The sequence below is a fragment of the Scyliorhinus torazame genome, chromosome 31 (assembly GCF_047496885.1).
Source record: "Scyliorhinus torazame isolate Kashiwa2021f chromosome 31, sScyTor2.1, whole genome shotgun sequence".
Taxonomy (NCBI): domain Eukaryota; kingdom Metazoa; phylum Chordata; class Chondrichthyes; order Carcharhiniformes; family Scyliorhinidae; genus Scyliorhinus; species Scyliorhinus torazame.
In genome coordinates this window covers 32130097-32145350 of record NC_092737.1, presented here as the reverse complement: position 1 = coordinate 32145350, position 15254 = coordinate 32130097, and the positions used below count along the sequence as shown (strand labels likewise).

Sequence of the window (15254 nt, the reverse complement as noted above, 5' to 3'; positions counted from 1 at the left end):
ATCTTGGACGGCAACAATGGACCCCAGCAGACGGCTCCACGGGGTTCGAGGAAGACGCTGAAGCACTACGACCACGTCTGGCCTCAATGACGCTGGACCAAGCACGGCCCCGGACGCTCCAGACGACGACAACAACGGTGCTGATCAACGGGCACGAGACACCATGCCTGGTCGACTCCGGGAGCACAGAAAGCTTCATCCACCCCGACACGGCAAGACGCTGTTTTTTGACCATCCGTCCCAGCGCACAAAAGATTTCCCTAGCTGCAGGATCCCACTCCGTACAGATCAAAGGGTTCTGCATAGTGACCCTAACGGTGCAAGGGAGGGAGTTTAAAAACTACAGGTTCTTCGTCCTTCCCCAACTCTGCGCGCCCACATTACTGGGATTAGACTTCCAGTGCAATCTGCAGAGCCTAACTTTCAAATTCGGCGGCCCAATACCCCCACTCACTATCTGCGGCCTCGCAACCCTCAACGTTGAGCCCCCATCCTTGTTTGCAAACCTCACCCCGGATTGCAAACCCGTCGCCACGAGGAGCAGACGATGCAGCGCCCAGGACCGGACATTCATTCGGTCCGAAGTCCAGCGGCTACTAGAGGGCATAATCCAGGCCAGCAATGGTCCCTGGAGAGCACAGGTGGTAGTAGTAAAGACAGGGGAGAAGCAAAGGATGGTCATAGACTATAGCCAGACCATCAACAGGTACACACAGTTAGATGCGTACCCTCGCCCCCGAATATCCGACATGGTAAATCGGATTGCCCAATATAAGGTCTTCTCCACCGTGGACCTCAAGTCCGCCTACCATCAGCTCCCCATCCGCCCAAGTGACCGCAAGTACATAGATACATAGAATTTACAGTGCAGAAGGAGGCCATTCAGCCCATCGAGTCTGCACCGGCTCTTGGAAAGAGCACCCTACCCAAGGTCAACACCGCCACTCTATCCCCATAACCCAGTAACCCCACCCAACACCAAGGGCAATTTTGGACACTAAGGGCAATTTATCATGGCCAATCCACCTAACCTGCACATCTTTGGACTGTGGAAGGAAACCGGAGCACCCGGAGGGAACCCACGCACACACGAGGAGGATGTGCAGACTCCGCACAGAGTGACCCAAGCCGGAATCGAACCTGGGACCCTGGAGCTGTGAAGCAATTGTGCTATCCACAAGGCTACCGTGCTGCCCTGTACACAGCCTTCGGGGCAGACGGGCGATTATACCACTTCCTAAGGGTCCCATTTGGCGTCACAAACGGGGTCTCGGTCTTCCAACGAGAGATGGACCGAATGGTTGATCAACACGGGTTGCAGGCCACGTTCCCGTATCTCGACAACGTAACCATCTGCGGCCACGATCAGCAGGACCACGACGCCAACCTCCAAAAATTCCTCCAGACCGCTAAAGCCTTGAACCTCACATACAACGAGGACAAGTGCGTTTTTAGCACAAACAGACCATCTTGGGATATGTAGTGCGCAATGGGATAATAGGCCCCGACCCCGAACGTATGCGCCCCCTCATGGAATTCCCCCTCCCTCACTGCTCCAAAGCCCTAAAACGCTGCCTGGGGTTCTTTTCATATTACGCCCAGTGGGTCCCCCAGTACGCAGACAAGGCCCGCCCCCTAATACAGACCACGACCTTCCCTCTGTCGACAGAGGCTTGCCAGGCCTTCAGCCGCATCAAAGCGGATATCGCAAAGGCCACGCTGCGCGCCATCGACGAGTCCCTCCCCTTCCAGGTCGAGAGCGACGCCTCGATGTAGCTCTAGCGGCCACCCTTAACCAAGCGGGCAGACCCGTGGCCTTTTTCTCCCGAACCCTCCACGCCTCAGAAATCCGCCACTCCTCAGTGGAAAAGGAAGCCCAAGCCATAGTGGAAGCTGTGCGACATTGGAGGCATTACCTGGCCGGCAGGAGATTCACTCTCCTCACTGACCAACGGTCAGTAGCTTTCATGTTCGATAATGCACAGCGGGGCAAAATTAAAAATGACAAGATCTTAAGGTGGAGGATCGAGCTCTCCACCTTCAACTATGAGATCTTGTACCGTCCCGGAAATCTGAACGAGCCGTCCGATGCCCTATCCCGCGGCACATGTGCCAACGCACAAATTAACCGTCTCCAAACCCTCCACGAGGACCTCTGCCACCCGGGGGTCACTCGGTTCTACCATTTTATAAAGTCCTGCAACCTCCCCTACTCCATGGAGGAGGTCCGTACAGTCACAAGGAACTGCCACATCTGCGCAGAGTGCAAACCGCATTTTTTCAGGCCGGATAGTGCGCACCTGATCAAGGCCTCCCGTCCTTTTGAACGCCTCAGTCTGGATTTCAAAGGGCCCCTCCCCTCCACCGACCGCAACACATACTTCCTGAACATGGTGGACGAGTACTCCAGTTTCCCCTTCGCCATCCCCTGCCCTGACATAGAATCATAGAAGTTTACAGCATGGAAACAGGCCCTTCGGCCCAACCAGTCCATGCCGCCCAGTTTTTACCATTAAGCTAGTCCCAGTTGCCCGCACTTGGCCCATAACCCTCTATACCCATCTTACCCATGTAACTATCTAAATGTTTTTTGAAAGACACAATTGTACCCGCCTCTACTACTACCTCTGGCAGCCCATTCCAGACACTCACTACCCTCCGAGTGAAGAAATTGCCCCTCTGGGCCCTTCTGAATCTCTCCCCTCTCACCTTAAACCTATGCCCTCTAGTTTTAGACTCCCCTACCTTTGGGAAAAGATGTTGACTATCTACCTTATCTATGCCCCTCATTATTTTATAGACCTCTATAACATCACCCCTAAGCCTCCTACGCTCCAGGGAAAAAAGTCCCAGTCTATCCAGCCTCTCCTTATAACTCAAACCATCAAGTCCCGGCAACATCCTAGTAAATCTTTTCTGCACTCTTTCTAGTTTAATAATATCCTTTCTATAATAGGGTGACCAGAACTGCACACAGTATTCCAAGTGTGGCCGTACCAATGTCTTGTACAACTTCAACAAGACGTCCCAACTCCTATATTCAATGTTCTGACCAATGAAACCAAGCATGCCGAATGCCTTCTTCACCACCCTGTCCACCTGCGACTCCACCTTCAAGGAGCTATGAACCTGTACTCCTAGATCTCTTTGTTCTATAACTCTCCCCAACGCCATACCATTAACTGAGTAGGTCCTGGCCTGATTCGATATGCCAAAATGCATCACCTCACATTTATCTAAATTAAACTCCATCTGCCATTCGTCGGCCCACTGGCCCAATTGGTCAAGATCCCGTTGCAATCCTAGATAACCTTCTTCACTATCCACTGTGCCACCAATCTTGGTGTCATCTGCAAACTTACTAACCATGCCTCCTAAATTCTCATCCAAATCATTAATATAAATCACAAATAACAGTGGACCCAGCACCGATCCCTGAGGCACACCACTGGTCACAGGCCTCCAGTTTGAAAAACAACCCTCTACAACCACCCTCTGCCTTCTGTCGTCCCGCCAATTTTGAATCCAATTGGCAACCTCACCCTGGATCCCGTGAGCTTTAACCTTCTGCAACAACCTACCATGCTGTACCTTGTCAAAGGCTTTGCTAAGGTCCATGTAGACAACGTCTACTGCACTGCCCTCATCTACCTTCTTGGTCACTCCCTCAAAAAACTCAATCAAATTTGTGAGACATGATTTTCCACGCACAAAGCCATGCTGACTGCCCCGAATCAGTCCTTGCCTCTCTAAATGCTTGTAGATCCTGTCTCTCAGAATACCTTCTAGCAACTTACCTACTACAGACGTTAGGCTCACCGATGACAGCAGCCACAGTCATTAAAGCCCTTAACACCATATTCACACTGTTCGGTTGCCCCGCAAAAGTCCATAGCGACAGGGGGTCCTCCTTCATGAGTGACGAGCTGCGCCAGTTCCTGCTCAGCAAGGGTATAGCCTCGAGCAGGACGACCAGCTACAACCTCCGGGGGAACGGGCAAGTAGAGAGGGAGAACGGCACAGTCTGGAAGACCGTCCTACTGGCCCTACGGTCCAGGGATCTCCCAGTTTCACAGTGGCAGGAGGTCCTCCCGGACGCCCTCCACTCCATCCGGTCGCTACTGTGTACCACCACTAACCAAACGCCTCATGAGCGCCTCCTTGTCTTCCCCAGGAAGTCCTCCTCTGGAACGTCGCTGCCGACCTGGCTGGCGGCCCCAGGTCCCATCTTGCTCCGGAAACATGTGCGAGCGCACAAGTCGGACCCATTGGTCGAGAGGGTTCACCTCCTCCACGCGAACCCGCAGTACGCCTACGTGGAGTACCCCGACGGCCGACAGGACACGGTCTCCCTGCGAGATCTGGCGCCCGCCGGCAACACGCACACCGCCCCCCCCCCCGACACCAATCACCCCCTCCCTGCCACCGGCGCACCCCGCGACAGCCCCCTTCCCGGGAGGATCGGTCCTCCTCCCAGGTCCGACCAGAAGTGAAGCTGAAGCAGAAACCGTAAAGCTCCCGGAGACGACAACACTGGAACAAGCACCACCACCACCGGGGCTGAGGCGTTTCGACAAGGACGACCAGACCGCCTGACCGACTTGTGGCATCGGTGTAACACTAGAATGTTGTGGACTTTAACGAGAATTTTTTTCCCTTTTCCCACTTACGAATACTGTAAATAGTCCAAAACCAAAAAACCCTGTACATAGCAGTGTAGGGCACTGTGATGACATGCAAAAGTTTTTCCTCCCACGACCAGCCTTGTAAACACCTACCACCATGCGAAGCACCACCCCGCCGGGTTAATTTTTAACAAGGGGTGAATGTGGTAGTATGCATTAGGGGTCATGTGGGACTGTGAAGCCGTGATGTCATTGGCTGACAGATCCCGGGTCCTGGTTGGCTGTTGATCTCTAGCTCCGCCCTGAAGGCGGAGTATAAGAACCAGGAGTTCTCCCCCGTAGGCCAGTCTGTTGCTGAACTGCGGGGAACAAGTCACGCTTAATAAAGCCTCATCGACTTCATCTCTATTCGTCTCTCGTGAGTCTTTGTGCCCTACACAGAGTAAAGCTCACTCGACACTGTCCCCATCAAACACTCCCAAGACAGGTACAGCATGGGGTTAGATACAGAGGAAAGCTCCCTCTACGCTGTCCCCATCAAACACTCCAAGGACAGGTACAGCACGGGGTTTGAAACAAAGTAATGCTCCCTCTACACTGTCCCCATCAAACACTGCTACAGCACGGGGTTAGATACAGAGTAAAGTTCCCTCTACACTGTTCCCATCAATCACTCCCAGGACAGGTACAGCACGGGGTTAGATAATGAGTAAAGCTCCCTCTACACTGTCCCCATCAAACACTCCCAGGACAGGTACAGCACGGGGTTGGATACAGAGTAATGCTCCCTCTACACTGTCCCAATCAAACACTCCCAGGACAGGGACAGCACGGGGTTAGATACAGAGTAAAGCTCCCTCTACACTGTCCCCATCAAACACTCCAAGGACAGGTACAGCACGGGGTTTGAAACAAAGTAATGCTCCCTCTACACTGTCCCCATCAAACACTGCTACAGCACGGGGTTAGATACAGAGTAAAGTTCCCTCTACACTGTTCCCATCAATCACTCCCAGGACAGGTACAGCACGGGGTTAGATGAGTAAAGCTCCCTCTACACTGTCCCCATCAAACACTCCCAGGACAGGTACAGCACGGGGTTGGATACAGAGTAATGCTCCCTCTACACTGTCCCAATCAAACACTCCCAGGACAGGGACAGCACGGGGTTAGATACAGAGTAAAGCTCCCTCTACACTGTTCCCATCAAACACTCCCAGGACAGGTACAGCACGGGGTTAGATAATGAGTAAACCTCCCTTTAACCTGCCCCACATCAAGCACTCCCAGCACAGGGTGAGACACAATCGAGCTCCCTCTACTCCTGTCCAGAATTCTTCATTGCCAAATTGCTACAAGACGCTCCTTCGACAGTGCGGGACTTTCTGTGATCAAAGTCAGGCCCTCGAAGGGGGGAAATCTTATTCCTAGACTCCTATTGGAGTTCACACCAGGAGGTTCAAACAACACGAGGTTTCAACAGATCCATCCGCTGGTCAAACATTATCAGGATCATTCTCCCGCCATGTTACCCTCACTGTTAACAGTCACGCACAGGGGGCAGTTAGTACCCTCCCTCCTCACTATAAATGTAATCTGCAATCACAGGGCAAACTACGGAACTTGTCCCAGTTACTTTTGGCGCAGCAGGGTCACGGGTCAGACACCAGCTGTTTCCTTGACTGAGCCTGTGTGTTACTCAAGAGCAGGTACCATTGCGATGGCTCCAGTACAGACCAATCACATGGTCAGCATCGTACCTGTGACACGGCCGTGCGGTCAGGTTTTCTGCTGATTTTCACACCTCTTGCTGAATCCAACCTGCAATTAAATCAGAAAAAATGATTAATCGTAAACTAACAGAGTAAATCGGCCGTTTCACAATCCCAAACAAACACCTCATCCTCCCAGACCACCTGCTGCAGTTATTGATTACGTGACATTAGTTTCCCTGATGGTCTAGTGGTTCGGATTCGGTGCTGTCACCGCCGCGGCCCGGGTTCGATTCCCGGTCAAGGAATGACGCTTGGGCAGCACGGTAGCATGGTGGTTAGCACAATTGCTTCACAGCTCCAGAGTCCCATGTTCGATTCCTGGCTTGGGTCACTGTCTGTGCGGAGTCTGCACGTTCTCCCCGTGTGTGCGTGGGTTTCCTCCGGGTGCTCCGGGTTCCTCCCACAGTCCAAAGATGGGCAGGCTAGGTGGAGTGGCCATGCTAAATTGCCCTTAGTATCCAAAATTGCCCTTAGTGTTGGGTGGCTTTTGTAAGGGCCACGAAGAATCCAGCACGAGTTTTAAGGATACAAAGTAAGAACATTTATTTACTATAACATATATACATAACAGTAGCAGTAACTTCCCTTGCTACACACTCCTTCCTGCTGGTTCCTGAACTGGCCAGCTTTATTTATACTAGGAGTTTACTAGTGGTTTCTCCGCCCCCCTCATTGGGGAAGCTCATACTCCCACAGAATTGTGGGATAGTCATTAGTCCCCAGCCAATGCTAAGTAGGCAGGTTATAACAGTGGCGTTACTGGGTTATGGGGGATAGGGCGGAGGTGTGGGCTTGGGTCGGGTGCTCTTTCCAAGAGACGGTGCAGACTCGATGGGTCAAATGGCCTCCTTCTGCACTGTAAATTCTCTGATAATCTATGACATAAAAATGTAATGCACTGGACGTCAAAAAAGAATATATGTCTGCTCGCTATCGCCATCAAACACTCCGAGGACAGGTACATCACAGGGTTAGGTACAGGGTAAAGCTCACTCTACACTGTCCCCTTCAAACACTGCTACCGCACGGGGTTAGATACAGAGGAAATCTCCCTCTACACTGTCCCCATCAAACACTCCCAGGACAGGTACAGCACGGGGTTAGATAGTGAGTAAAGCTCACTTTGCACTGTCCCCTTCAAACACTCCCAGGACAGGTACAGCATGGGGTTAGATACAGAGTAAAGCTCCCTCTACACTGTCCCAATCAAACACACCCAGGACAGGTACAGCTCGGGGTTAGATACAGAGTAAAGCTCCCTCTCCACTGTCCCAATCAAATAATCCCACATGTACAGCACAGGGTTAGATACAGAGTAAAGCTCCCTCTCCACTGTCCCAATCAAATATTCCCACATGTACAGCACGGGGTTAGATACAGAGGAAAGCTCCCTCTACACTGTCCCCATCAAACACTCCCAGGACAGGTACAGCACGCGGTTTGAAACAAAGTAACGCTCCCTCTACACTGTCCCCATCAAACACTCCCAGGACAGGTACAGCACGGAGTTAGATACAGAGTAAAGCTCCCTCTACACTGTCCCCATCAAACACTGCTACAGCACGGGGTGAGATGCAGAGTAAAGCTCCCTCTATACTGTCCACATCAAACACTCCCTGGACAGGTGCAGCACGGAGTTAGATACAGAGTAAAGCTCCCTCTACTGTCCCCATCAAACACTCCCAGGACAGGTGCAGCACGGGGTTAGATACAGAGTAAAGCTCCCTCTCCACTGACCCCATCAAACACTCCCAGGACACGTACAGCACGGGGTTAGATACAGAGTAAAGCTTCCTCTACACTGTCCCCATCAAATATTCCCACATGTACAGCACGGGGTTAGATACAGAGTAAAGCTCCCTCTACACTGTCCCCATCAAACACTCCCAGGACAGGTACAGCACGGGGTTAGATACAGAGTAAAGCTCTCTCTACCCTGTCCCCATCAAACACTCCCAGGACAGGTACAGCACGGGGTTAGATACAGAGTAAACCTCCCTTTCACCTGCCCCACATCAAGCACTCCCAGAACAGGTAAGGCACAGGTTAGACACAATCGAGCTCCCTCTACTCCTGTCAAGAATTCTTCATTGCCAAATTGCGACGAGACGCTCCTTCGACAGTGCGGGACTTTGTGATCAAAGTCAGGCTTTCGAGGGGGGAATCCTATTCCTAGACTCCCATTGGATTTCACACCAGGAGGTTCAAATGAACACGAGATTTCAACAGATCCATCCGCTGGTCAAACATTATCAGGATCATTCTCCCGCCATGTTACCCTCACTGTTCACAGTCACGCACAAGGGGCAGTTAGTACCCTCCCTCCTCACTATGAATTTAATCTGCAATCACAGGGCCAACTACGGAACTTGTCCCAGTTACTTTTGGCGCAGCAGGGTCACGGGTCAGACACCAGCTGTTTCCTTGACTGAGCCTGTGTGTTACTCTGAGCCGCCGTTTTGGCAGTACAGACTCATGGGACAAGAGCAGGTACCATTGCGATGGCTCCAGTACAGACCAATCACATGGTCAGCATCGTACCTGTGACACGGCCGTGCGGTCAGGTTTTCTGCTGATTTTCACACCTGTTGCTGAATCCAACCTGCAATTAAATCAGAAAAAATGATTAATCGTAAACTAACAGAGTAAATCGGCCGTTTCACAATCCCAAACAAACACCTCATCCTCCCACACCGCCAGCTGTAGTTATTTATTACCTGATATAAAAATGTAATGCATTGCGCGTCGGAAAATAACATTTTTCTGCTCACGACAGGCATCAAACACTCCGAGGACAGGCACAGCACGGGTTTAGATACAGAGTAATGCTCCCTCTACATTGTTTATATCAAACCCTCTCAGGACAGGTACAGCACGGGGTTAGATCCAGAGTAAAGCTCACTCTCCACTGTCCCCATCAAACACTCCCAGGACAGGTACAACACAGGGTTAGATACAGAGTAAAGCTCCCTCTACACTGTCCCCATCAAACACTCCCAGGACAGGTACAGCACAGGGTTAGATACAGAGTAAAGCTCCCTGTACACTGTCCCCATCAAACACTCCCAGGACAGGTACAACACGGGGTTCTATACAGAGTAAAGCTCCCTCTACACTGTCCCCATCAAACACTCCCAGGACAGGTACAGCACGGGGTGAGATACAGAGTAAAGCTCCCTTTCACCTGCCCCACATCAATCACTCCCAGAACAGGTAAGGCACAGGGTTAGACACAATCGAGCTCCCTCTACTCCTGTCAAGAATTCTTCATTGCCAAATTGCGACGAGACGCTCCTTCGTCAGTGCGGGACTTACTGTGATCAAAGTCAGGCTCTCGAGGGGGGAAATCTTATTCCTAGACTCCCATTGGATTTCACACCTGGAGGTTAAAATCAGCATGAGGTTTCAACAGATCCACCCGCTGGTCAAACATTAATCAGGATCATTCTCCCGCCATGTTACCCTCACTGTTCACAGTCACGCACAGGGGGCAGTTAGTACCCTCCCTCCTCACTGTAAATGTAATCTGCAATCACAGGGCCAACTACGGAACTTGTCCCAGTTACTTTTGGCGCAGCAGGGTCACGGGGTAGACACCAGCTGTTTCCTTGACTGAGCCTGTGCGTTACTCTGAGCCGCCGTTTTGGCAGTACAGACTCATGGGACAAGAGCAGGTACCATTGCGATGGCTCCAGTACAGACCAATCACATGGTCAGCATCGTACCTGTGACATGGCCGTGCGGTCAGGTTTTCTGCTGATTTTCACACCTGTTGCTGAATCCAACCTGCAATTAAATCAGAAAAAATGATTAATCATAAACTAAAAGAGTAAATCGGCCCTTTCACAATCCCAAACAAACACCTCATCCTCCCAGACCACCTGCTGCAGTTATTTATTACCTGATCTAAAAATGTAATGCACTGGACGTCGAAAAATAAAAGTAAGGCTCCCTCGACACTGCCCCCATCAAACACTCCCAGGACAGGTACAGCACGGGGTTAGATACAGAGTAAAGCTCGCTCGACACTGTCCACATCAAACACTCCCAGGACAGGTACAGCACGGGGTTAGATACAGAGTAAAGCTCCCTCTACACAGTCCCCATCAAACACTCCCAGGACAGGTGCAGCACAGGGTTAGATACAGAGGAAAGCTCCCTCTACACTGTCCCCATCAAACACTCCCAGGACAGGTACAGCACGGGGTTAGATACAGAGGAAAGCTCCCTCTACACTGTCCCCATCAAACACTCCCAGGACAGGTACAGCACGGGGTTAGATACAGAGGAAAGCTCCCTCTACACTGTCCCAATCAAAAACACCCAGGATAGGTACAGCAAGGGCGTAGATACAGAGTAAACCTCCCTTTAATCTGCCCCACATCAAGCACTCCCAGCACAGGTAAGGCACAGGGTTAGACACAATCGAGCTCCCTCTACTCCTGTCCAGAATTCTTCATTGCCAAATTGCTACAAGACGCTCCTTCGACAGTGCGGGACTTTCTGTGATCAAAGTCAGGCTCTCGAGGGGGGAAATCTTATTCCTAGACTCCCATTGGATTTCACACCAGGAGGTTCAAACAACACGAGGTTTCAACAGATCCATCCGCTGGTCAAACATTATCAGGATCATTCTCCCGCCATGTTACCCTCACTGTTAACAGTCACGCACAGGGGGCAGTTAGTACCCTCCCTCCTCACTATAAATTTAATCTGCAATCACAGGGCCAACTACGGAACTTGTCCCAGTTACTTTTGGCGCAGCAGGGTCACGGGTCAGACACCAGCTGTTTCCTTGACTGAGCCTGTGTGTTACTCTGAGCCGCCGTTTTGGCAGTACAGGCTCATGGGACAAGAGCAGGTACCATTGCGATGGCTCCAGTACAGACCAATCACATGGTCAGCATCGTACCTGTGACACAGCCGTGCGGTCAGGTTTTCTGCTGATTTTCACACCTCTTGCTGAATCCAACCTGCAATTAAATCAGAAAAAATGATTAATCGTAAACTAAAAGAGTAAATCGGCCGTTTCACAATCCCAAACAAACACCTCATCCTCCCAGACCACCTGCTGCAGTTATTTATTACGTGACATTAGTTTCCCTGATGGTCTAGTGGTTCGGATTCGGTGCTGTCACCGCAGCGGCCCGGGTTCGATTCCCGGTCAAGGAATGACGCTTGGGCAGCACGGTAGCATGGTGGTTAGCACAATTGCTTCACAGCTCCAGAGTCCCATGTTCGATTCCTGGCTTGGGGCACTGTCTGTGCGGAGTCTGCACGTTCTCCCCGTGTGTGCGTGGGTTTCCTCCGGGTTCCTCCCACAGTCCAAAGATGGGCAGGCTAGGTGGATTGGCCATGCTAAATTGCCCTTAGTATCCAAAATTGCCCTTAGTGTTGGGTGGCTTTTGTAAGGGCCACGAAGAATCCAGCACGAGTTTTAAGGATACAAAGTAAGAACATTTATTTACTGTAACATATATACATAACAGTAGCAGTAACTTCCCTTGCTACATACTCCTTCCTGCTGGTTCCTGAACTGGCCAGCTTTATTTATACTAGGAGTTTACAGGTGGTTTCTCCGCCCCCCTCATTGGGGAAGCTCATACTCCCACAGAATTGTGGGATAGTCATTAGTCCCCAGCCAATGCTAAGTAGGCAGGTTATAACAGTGGCGTTACTGGGTTATGGGGGATAGGGCGGAGGTGTGGGCTTGGGAAGGGTGCTCTTTCCAAGAGCCGGTGCAGACTCGATGGGTCGAATGGCCTCCTTCTGCACTGTAAATTCTCTGATAATCTATGACATAAAAATGTAATGCACTGGACGTCGAAAAAGAATATATGTCTGCTCTCTATCGCCATGAAACACTCCCAGGACAGGTACAGCCCGGGGTTAGATACAGAGTCAAGCTCCCTCTACGCTGTCCCCATCAAACACTCCCAGGACAGGTACAGCACGGGGTTAGATACAGAGTAAAGCTCCCTTTACACTGTCCCCATCAAACACTCCCAGGACAGGTACAGCACGGGAGTACATACAGAGTAAAGCTCCCTCTACACTGTCCCCATCAAACACTCCCAGGACAGGAACAGCACGGGGTTAGATACAGAGTAAAGCTCCCTCTACACTGTCCCCATCAAACACTCCCAGGACAGGTACAGCACGGGAGTAGATACAGAGTAAAGCTCCCTCTACACTGTCCCCATCAAACTCACCCAGGACAGGTACAGCAAGGGCGTAGCTACAGAGTAAACCTCCCTTTAACCTGCCCCACATCAAGCACTCCCAGCACAGGTAAGGCACAGGGTTAGACACAATCGAGCTCCCTCGACTCCTGTCCAGAATTCTTCATTGCCAATTTGCTACGAGACTCGCCTTCGACAGTGCGGGACTTTCTGTGATCAAAGTCAGGCTCTCGAGGGGGGAATCCTATTCCTCGACTCCCATTGGAGTTCACACCAGGAGGTTGAAATGAACACGAGGTTTCAACAGATCCATCCACTGGTCAAACAGTATCAGGATCATTCTCCCGCCATGTTACCCTCACTGTTAACAGTGACGCACGGGAGGGCAGTTAGTACCCTCCCTCCTCACTGTAAATATAATCTGCAATCACAGGGCCAACTACGGAACTTGTCACAGTTACTTCTGGCGCAGCAGGGTCACGGCTCAGACACCAGCTGTTGCCTTTACTGAGTCTGTGTTCCTCTGAGCCGCCAATTTGGCAGTACAGGCTCATGGGACAAGAGCAGGTACAGTGGCGATGGCTCCAGTACAGACCAATCACATGGTCAGCATCGTACCTGTGACACGGCCATGCTGTCAGGATGTCTGCAGATTTTCACACCTGTTGCTGAATCCAACCTGCAATTAAATCAGAAAAAATGATTAATCGTAAACTAAGAGTAAATCGGCCATTTCACAATCCCAATCAAACACCTCATCCCCCCCCCACGCCGCCTGCTGTAGTTATATATTACATGATATAAAAATGTAACGCATTGGGCGTCGAAAAATAACATTTTTCTGCTCACGACAGGCATCTAACACTCCGAGGACAGGCACAGCACGGGTTTAGACAGAGAGGAATGCTCCCTCTACGTTGTTTATATCAAACCCTCTCAGGACAGGTACAGCACGGGGTTAGATACAGAGGAAAGCTCCCTCTACACTGTCCCCATCAAACACTCCCAGGACGACACAAAGGTTGGTGGAATTGCGGATAGCGATGAGGACTGTCTGAGGATACAGCAGGATTTAAATTGTCTGGAGACTTGGGCGGAGAGATGGCAGATGCAGTTTAATCCGGACAAATGTGAGGTAATGCATTTTGGAAGGGCTAATGCAGGTAGGGAATATACAGTGAATGGTAGAACCCTCAAGAGTATTGAAAGTCAAAGAGATCTAGGAGTACAGGTCCACAGGTCATTGAAAGGGGCAACACAGGTGGAGAAGGTAGTCAAGAAGGCATACGGCATGCTTGCCTTCATTGGCCGGGGCTTTGAGTATAAGAATTGGCAAGTCGCGTTGCAGCTGTATAGAACCTTAGTTAGGCCACACTTGGAGTATAGTGTTCAATTCTGGTCGCCACACTACCAGAAGGATGTGGAGGCTTTAGAGAGGGTGCAGAAGAAATTTACCAGAATGTTGCCTGGTATGGAGGGCATAAGCTATGAGGAGCGATTGAATAAACTCGGTTTGTTCTCACTGGTACGAAGGAGGTTGAGGGGCGACCTGATAGAGGTATACAAAATTATGAGGGGCATAGACAGAGTGGATAGTCAGAGGCTTTTCCCCAGGGTAGAGGGGTCAATTACTAGGGGGCATAGGTTTAAGGTGAGAGGGGCAAGGTTTAGAGTAGATGTACGAGGCAAGTTTTTTTACGCAGAGGGTAGTGGGTGCCTGGAACTCACTACCGGAGGAGGTAGTGGAAGCAGGGACGATAGGGACATTTAAGGGGCATCTTGACAAATATATGAATAGGATGGGAATAGAAGGATACGGACCCAGGAAGTGGAGAAGATTGTAGTTTAGTCGGGCAGTATGGTCGGCACGGGCTTGGAGGGCCGAAGGGCCTGTTCCTGTGCTGTACATTTCTTTGTTCTTTGTTTGACAGGTACAGCTCGGGGTTAGATACAGAGTAAAGCTCCCTCTACACTGTCCCCATCAAACACTCCCAGGACAGGTACAGCACGGGGTTAGATACAGAGTTAAGCTCCCTCTACACTGTCCCCATCAAACACTCCCAGGACAGGTACAGCACGGGGTTAGATACAGAGTTAAGCTCCCTCTACACTGTCCCCATCAAACACTCCCGGGACAGGTACAGCAAAGGGTTAGATACAGAGTGTGATAGTCTGCATTAGGGGTCATGTGGGACTGTGAAGCCGTGATGTCATTGGCTGACAGATCCCGGGTCCTGGTTGGATGTTGATCTCTAGCTCCACCCTGAAGGCGGAGTATAAGAACCAGGAGTTCTCCACCGCAGGCCAGTCTGTTGCTGAACTGCGGGGAACAAGTCACGGTAGCATAGTGGTTAGCACAATTGCTTCACAGCTCGAGGGTCCCAGGTTCGATTCCGGCTTGGGTCACTGTCTGTGCGGAGTCTGCACATCCTCCCCGTGTGCGCGTGGGTTTCCTCCGGGTGCTCCGGTTTCCTCCCACAGTCCAAAGATGTGCAGGTTAGGTGGATTGGTCATGCTAAATTGCCCTTAGTCTTCAAAATTGCCCTTAGTGTTGGGTGGGGTTATGGGGATAGGGTGGAGGTGTTGACCTTGGATAGGGTGCTCTTTCCAAGAGCCGGTGCAGACTCGATGGACCGAATGGCCTCCTTCTGCACTGTAAATTCTATGAAGTC

The 15254-nt window shown here is 51.0% G+C and overlaps 1 protein-coding gene and 2 non-coding genes across 3 annotated transcripts in view; 2 read left to right on the top strand and 1 right to left on the bottom strand.

The window, feature by feature from the left end:
* LOC140404601 (uncharacterized) overlaps positions 1–15254 on the bottom strand; it is a 79031-nt gene that overhangs the window by 5084 nt on the left and 58693 nt on the right. Inside the window, exons 19-23 of the mRNA XM_072493201.1 lie at positions 13201–13261; positions 11313–11373; positions 10126–10186; positions 8942–9002; positions 6386–6446 (exon numbers count right to left, since the gene is read on the bottom strand). The gene's annotated coding sequence lies outside the window, so the exon portion shown is untranslated. The remainder of the gene's footprint in view (positions 1–6385; positions 6447–8941; positions 9003–10125; positions 10187–11312; positions 11374–13200; positions 13262–15254) is intronic.
* Positions 6574–6645, top strand: trnad-guc (transfer RNA aspartic acid (anticodon GUC)). The gene has a single exon. It is a non-coding gene; the product is annotated as a tRNA-Asp (tRNA).
* Positions 11501–11572, top strand: trnad-guc (transfer RNA aspartic acid (anticodon GUC)). The gene has a single exon. It is a non-coding gene; the product is annotated as a tRNA-Asp (tRNA).